We start from the raw sequence: 8,006 nt of genomic DNA, 5'->3' as shown, positions 1-8,006 counted from the left end.
TTATTCGTAACGGGCAAAATAGTGTCCGTTACGAATACAATATTATTCGTAACGGACAAATTAGTGCCCGTTACGAATAAATAAGTATTTGTAACCAACACTATTTTGCCCGTTACGAATATTATATTATTCGTAACAGACACATTGTGCCCGTTACAAATAAATTAGTCCAACTAAGCCCATAGCCCATTAGTTATTACGATTAGGGTTTCTCTCCAGCCGTCAACCTTACTTATTGGCCTCACCCCTCTTTATCCTCTCTCCTCTATCATCACTTCCACTCACTCTCTCTCTCTCTCTCTCTCTCTCTGTTGCTCACTCAATCTCTCTACTTCTCTCATCTCGACGGTAAACCAAGGTAATTAGACCATTGTTTCTCCTTCCACATACAATACCAAGGTAAAATTTTCTCATTTTTCTATTTAAATTCCTCAATTTTCGTTGCTTTACTCTCAAATTAGTTTTTTGGGGATTTCATGGGTTTTGTGGGTTTGTGAGGGTGGTGTTCATGGTCGGATCTAACTTTCTTTATTTTTAGGGTGGGTGTCACGGGTCAGAACAGTTGTGTTTGTGGTGGTCGGATAGCTTTGTGGGTGTAAACTGGGTTCGTGGTGTAAATCTGGGTAAGTGTACGGCGGTGGTGTGTTCATTCATTTTGTGTAGATTTTCTCGTTCATAATTTCTAGATCTATAGTTGTTCTTTTGAATTTTGAGGAATTATGCATATTTGTGTTATGATTGTATTATGATAAAAAGGGATTGTTCTCAACAGACAAAAAATGGCTGTAAATTTGACATCGAAATCTGATATAATCGAGGTTGGTGGAGGACACTTGAATCATTCTTTCTCATCCAAGAACTCCAATCTTGGAATTAAATTTGCTCACTTTTAGCCATTTCATCTCAATCTCGCTTTCGTTCTTCAAAGCTGCGTGCTTTGCCTCAAATTAGAGCTCCAACTGTTTTAGGTACTATTTCTCTGTGTTTTTGGGTTTTTAGTAGTTATCAATTTTTCTATCTTGGGTTTTCAAATATGGGCAATTTCTTAATCCTCGTGTTTGTCTGCAAACCAAGTTTTACAAAGTGGAGGCAATTAGTTTCTTTACTAATTACTATCTCTCTATTTCGATTAACAATTAAAGTTAAAATTAAGAGCACCCCTTAATTCAATGCTATGGATTCTACTGCAAAATTTTAATGGGATTCCTATAAAGAATGCATATCATAATTGCATTTCATTGACCGATTGAAAGGGGAATTATAGTTGATTAATTATAATGTGGTATATTAGAAGTATTTTTGTATATATATTCATGTTCACTTTTTTATTTTTTTTTCCTTACGGGCAGATTCAATTAATTTTTTAATTTTGATTTTTTTTTTGTTTTTGTTTTTTCAATTATGTTAATTTTTGTTTGTTGAAATTATTGAAGGTGGAGCATATAATATCTACACAAGGGAGCTTATGACTCAATGTATCGGACTTGTTGGGATAAATCGCAATTATGATTTGTTTTTGCTCTTTTATTAGTTTTAGTCTTAAGATGTAAACTTGGGACATTATATGAGCAAGTTGATAAATTTTGAAGTGATAATGAATATATTTTTGCTTATAGTATATTAAATGTGTATTATACATGTGTAATAAAAAATTATTTGTGTATTATACTTGTGTCATAATAAAAAAAATTATATGTGTATTATACTTGTGTAAAAAAAAATAAAAATTATCTCATTATTTGGTAAAATGATCCAGCATGTGCTAGCACGTGCTGGATTTTTTTTTAATTGCATCAAACACTATTCGTAACGGGCAGATATAATGCCCGTTACGAATAACGGGTTTTTCGTAACGGGCACATGAAACGCCCGTTACGAATAACCCGTTATTCGTAACGGGCACATGAAACGCCCGTTACGAATAACTACTTATTCGTAACAGACATTGTAAGTGCCCGTTACGAATAAGTAGTTATTCGTAACGGACGGTGCCCGTTACGAATACTAATGGCCATCCGTAACGGCCTCATACGTAACGGACAGTGCCTGTTACGGATGGGCCCTTTTTGCCCGTTACGGATAGCCTTTTTTCCACTAGTGTATAGAGGTAAGTCAAGGGTCGAACCCAAAGGAACGGTAATGTCTAATTGCTCCCAATTATATGCCTAAGCTAGGTCGAAGACAAGGGGTAAACGGTGACTCTAACAACTACTAAAACGAGGAAACCAACCAAATATAAGAGCTAGGGATTAGGATCCGCAAATAATGGCAATGAACGATGCAAATTGGAATTGAAAGTCGACTAAGTCAAGCAATGTGAGGGAAAATCAATCATGCAACCAAAAGAGCATGTCAAGCTATTCTCCTAGAGGTCTAACTAGCGTCAACTACGATAAACTCTAGCTATCAATGTAAATGCAAGCCACAAATCAATGGTCCGTATCAATGTGAACTTACAATGCAATCTAGTGTAATAATCAAAGTTAGCTACTCTCTAATTAATCACACACATGCACATGATCAATCAACCAAGTTTAATCACACCATCAACTCCATCAATTATCCCCAATTTACATCAATTCATTATATCATAAGCTTCACCAAATCCCTAACCAAACAACTACTCAAACATGATCATCAATTCTACCAATGCAAACATGAATATCCAAAATCAATCATCAAATCATAAAATTCCAATCAAAATCAACAATCCAAACAATGAATATTAAACAAAGCAATAAATGAGATAGAGTTTAGAAATGCTCTTTGATAATAGAGTAGATCTCCAATACAATTGTCACCATTGGATCTTCAATCTCTCAATCACCATTGAAATTCCTCACTTTCTCTCTCTAAAATCTACTCCTAAAATTACCCCTAAAAACTAGAGAGAGAAGCTCTCAACTAAGCTAGGAAAATGATCTAATTTCTACTTGTTCTTCCCTCTAACCAAAAATGGGTATTTATAAAATACAAGGATAAAAGAAAAAAATAAAAGGAAAAGGAAAAGAAAATATAATAAAATAAATAAAAGAAAGAAAAGGAAAAATAAAAGAAAACTAAAATTAAAAAGAAAATAAAATAAAATAAATCCAAAACAAATCAGCAACTTCGCTGCTTCATCAAATGGGAATTAATCCCATGATTCTCACGCATCAAGCCTCAATCACGAACAATCGCAACCACTCATCATCATCAATCAACGGTCCAAGATTAAAGCTTCCAAGCCACGCACAAAACAGACCCAGCTACGTGCGGCCGCGGGGGCTGCGAGTGCGGCCGCACCTGCTGAGGTTCGAATTGAAGGCGGTGCTGCTGGTGGTTGCGGGAATTGTTGGCTGTGGTTGAGGAGGTAAAAGGGGCAGCAGTTGCGAAATTAAGGAGTGAAGGTGGCTGCGGTTGTATTGGTGCATTGGGGGTTCGTTTGGTGGCGTTGCAATGGTGGTTAAATGAGGGAAGAAAGGTGGCTGGTGGTTGCGGTAGAGCAGGGCTGGTTGGTGTAGTTGGAGGTGCGTTGTGGGGAGGTTGATTGCGATTGTTGGTGGTGCTTGCGGGGATTATTGCTGCTGCGGGGTTGCGTGGGTAGCTGTGGTGTTTTGGGGGTTCGATTGGTGATGTTTGTTGCTGCTGGAGATTGCGTGGTGTGGAGCTGAAGCAGGGGCAGAGGTTGGTGTTGAGTGAAGTAGCTGCAGGAACAGGGGAAAGGCAGCAGCTAGTTGATTTGTGTTGCTACAATTGTGAAGTGCGGGAACAGGGGAATGTTGGAGGAGTTTCTGGTTACTAAGCTCACCATCATCATCATCACCATGATGGTGACGAAGACCCATGTGTGCAGTAGCTATTCTTGCGAGCACCTCAACTTGGACTTGGAACAAAACACCTACAAAACGCACATAAAAACCGAGAAATAAAATAAAGTAAAGTAAAACTAAAACTAACAAATAAAAGTAAAAGAAATAAAATGAAAATGAAAATAATAAAGGAAGGAAAAATAATAAAATGAAAATAAAACAAAGTAAAGGAAATGAAATAAAAATAAAATCAAATAAACTAAAATAAAATAAAACTAAATCTATAAAATCTGAAATAAAGAGAAAACAACAAAAATAACGAAAATAAAAGAAATAAAGGAGCAAATACTAGAAAACCATAGAAAGGTAGAAAAGAGAGAGAAAGCATAAAACCGAGCATTTTATTGAGCAAGAAAGCTATGAAAAAAGGATAAAAAGGACCTAAATGCTCATCAAATGTGTGCCATTTATGACACACATCATAGACCTACTTTGAAGTTCAAGTATAGAACTTCCGGATATATAAGTGGATTCCTTAGACATGAGTGGAACACTGATTCTATTTAATGATTGTTTTTACTGTGGTACATTCAAACGTCTAGCTGTAACAGGAGATTATAAAGGATGTGTGTCGGTCACTTCATGAATTAAGTGGGAGCTTTAGTTGCCACAAGACTGGATTGAGTCTACCTATTGACTAGGAATGTGTCTTGGCCCCTTGAGGAGGGAGAATTCAGAAAAATGCATGGTCGTGCTCAAATGTGTTACATAGTAACCATTTGTTTTGTAAGTCTAACTCAGATTTCAAGAAAAGATTTGTAGACTAATATGATCATGACATGAGATGCAATCATATTATCAAATCAACACACATTAACTTAAGGAATTTGAATATTGTGCACTTGTCTCAGACAAGTGGGAGATTGAAGGAGTTATGTCTTCGATAAGTGCAATTACTAGATATATCAAAGGATTACAGTTATGGAGATAATAAGTTCATACTGTAAGGTTGCCAATGTCTATTGCTAGATGTGACAATTGGTCTTTGGGCTTGTTAAATGGTCCAAAGCCTTATAGAATGGATCCTAAGAGGTCACACACAAGAGTATTGGGTTAAACAAGTTGGAGGCCCATTATTGGGCCTCATGAGTATATGACACACCTTATTGGTTGGGCTTGGATTGTAAGTAGAGTCTAATTAGGATTTGGACATGGCTTTATTTCTAGATATGATCCATAAATATAAATCATGCCTAGGGTTGCATGACACAACAATTTACACACTGTGAATTGTCTGACAAGCAACCAAGAAATCCCCAAACCCTAATTTTCTCTCTCTCACTTTCGGCCCTCTCTCCTCCCTTGTCCGTGCGTTCCTCCTCCCTTGGTGGTGCGTGGGTGGTGTTGTGGTGTGCTCATGAATCTAATCTCCGTAGAAGGTTGATTGAAGTGTTCAGTCACGACTAACTAGCATTAGTGGAGGTTTAATATAATCCTTGCTTGTGGACTTAGTAGAGGAATCACACGTGGGGTTCTTTGTCTGCCTTGTTCTTGCTCGATCACTAGTGGAATCACGTTTCAAAGGTATAATTCTTACTTCTTTATGTGTTATGCATGAGATCCTTGGTTGCTGCTATATGAATATGATTCATGTTAATTCCGCAATTAGTATCTATAATCTCTTACACCCTTCCCTCATGCTGTTGAAATATGAGAAGGATGATGGTTCTATTGGCTCCCTGAATGGGGATCAAAAGACGGCACGGGAGTGTTATCTCTCAGCCGTCAAGTCCACTATGGCCTCAGACGGTCAAGGGTAGGAGCCAATAGACCTTGACGAGGTCAAGGATCCCAACCCAGCCCCACTAGCAGTCGGATTGAAAAGAAAAGATGACCAGCTGGAGGAGGTGAAGAAAGAGAAGAAATAGCAATCACTTACTAGAGAGCGTTCAGACGAACTCCGTCCCCAACCAGCCGGTGAGCACATTGATCTCGCTCTGGATGACAGTCGTTTAGAGCGTACTGTTAAGGTGGGGAAGACTGCTTATGCTAAGTTGGGTGCAGACTTGCACCTTCTGCTAAAAAAATTCAAGGACATTTTTGCCTTTGAATTGGAAGAGATGCCAGGCGTCAGCCCGGATCTCGATGTCCACAAACTCGTTGTGTATCCCAAAAAGAAGCCCATCCGACAAAAGAAAAGAAATCAAGCGAGGAAAGAAGTCAGGCGGCAGCTGTCAAAGTTAAAAAGCTATTAGACGCTCGGTTCATTCAGCTATGTAACTTCCCCGACTGGGTGGTAAATGTTGTGTTTGTAAAGAAGCTAAATGGAACCTGGCGCATGTGTGTAGATTAGCAGGCGGCGATGTAGCTCAGAATGTTGACCCAGGAGTTTGGGGTGAGCTGACTAGAGCCAGACGCCACTAATCCTGATCTCATGGAAGCCTCTTCTTTGCCTTCGCCTGACTCTTCCCCTGACTCATGAGAGGAGGCGGAATCCTCGCCGCCTGCCTCTCTTAGACTGGTGTTACTTGGGGTGGAAGGGGCGCCACCCGGGGAACCACTTTGCCCCTCCGATCTCTCATATTCCTCATCAGGAACGACCTCATCTGCGGGCACATCCCTAGCGCGCCGCCTTCTCGGATGTCTGCTTAACTCTTCCTATTGTGTCCTGCATAGACACAGAGAGGGAGGAACTCGGAGATGAGCAAATTAGTTCTGATTGTCTAGAAAAGGCACCTCCGGTTCTAGATTCAGCCGTACTAGGTGACCGGATGAATGTTCTAGGTAGTGCCGTGTGTGTGGATGGGGAATCCATTTTTTATTTTCAAAGTCTATTTATACAGGCGGAAAAAGAATGTATACAACCGGAAAAATGAAAAAAGCTGAAAGAACGGTAAAGGCGGTTACCTTTATCTGAACTCTGAATATTTGAAAACAGCCTTAGACGGTGACCGGATGTGTTGTTTAGGACGCACACGGAAGTCTCGAGAAATCTGATGCAGGCGGGATCAGAGTATCTTTCACTAAAATCTCTCTTTCTCTCTTTAAAAAATCTCAAAGTTGTGAAAATGATAGGAGAGAGGGAGGAGGTAAATCCCTAAGAGGGGTGAAACGGGGGAATCCCCGTCACACCCAGAAGGTGAATAATCGTTTGTACTGTTCACCACTCACCGGGGAACACGTGTCACAGGCGTCACGCGGCCCGGCACGTCACCCCTGTGAGGGGCAAATAATTAGGGTGAAAATACCCTAGACATGTGGACCAATCAAAGAGTCCACGTGTCAAAGATGGACAGGTCTCCGTGGACCACTCACCAGCTAACACATGGTATCCTCAAATGTCAGCATAATTGCAGCCATCAAGGCCCAATTCCCGAAAAAAGCCGCAATGTGGCGCAGCCCACCAAACCTAGGTTAGAGTGACCTAGGGAGGGGCACTTTTCCCCACGACCTTATAAATAGGGAGATATTACCACATTTTGTGGACACAATCAATCATTTATTACACCAACTTTCTCTCTTATTAGAGAACTCCTGATCTCGAAATCCGAGAAAATCCCACCTAAATTTCCGCACCCTTTTTACTTTCTTTCAAGTACTAACTTGATCATCGGAGGTGGAGCTCCAACCACCCGGAGTCTTCGTCGTTTTTGCAGGTACAAATTGCAGGTACATATATATATATATGTAATATATATATATATATATATATATATATATATATATATATATATATATATATATATATATATATATATATATATATATGTAATATATATATATATATATAATATATATATATTTATTACATATATATATATATATGTAATAAATATATGTATTACATATATTACATATATATATATATGTAATATATGTAATACATATATTTATTATATATATATGTAATATATGTAATACATATATTTATTACATATATATATATATATATGTAATAAATATATATTATATATATATATATATATATATATATATATATATATATATATATATATATATATATATATTACATATATATATATGTATGTATGTATGTATGTATGTGTATATGTGTATGTGTATGTGTATGTGTATATGTGTATGTTTATGTGTATATGTATGTGTATATGTATATGTATATGTGTATGTTTATGTGTATATGTATATGTATGTTTATGTGTATGTGTATATGTTTATGTTTATGTATATATATGT

At 37.8% G+C, this 8,006-nt stretch overlaps 1 long non-coding RNA gene across 1 annotated transcript; it reads left to right on the top strand.

Moving 5' to 3' along the window:
* The first annotated feature begins 249 nt into the window (after positions 1-249).
* On the top strand, positions 250-1,666 carry LOC145618175 (uncharacterized). The gene is made up of 3 exons (XR_014107866.1): positions 250-623; positions 773-968; positions 1,434-1,666. It is a non-coding gene; the product is annotated as an uncharacterized LOC145618175 (long non-coding RNA).
* Positions 1,667-8,006: the final 6,340 nt, after the last annotated feature.

The sequence above is a fragment of the Chenopodium album genome, chromosome 26 (assembly GCF_948465745.1).
Source record: "Chenopodium album chromosome 26, dcCheAlbu1.1, whole genome shotgun sequence".
In the NCBI taxonomy this organism is placed as follows: Eukaryota; Viridiplantae; Streptophyta; class Magnoliopsida; order Caryophyllales; family Amaranthaceae; genus Chenopodium; species Chenopodium album.
This window is presented reverse-complemented; position numbering and strand designations above follow the sequence as displayed.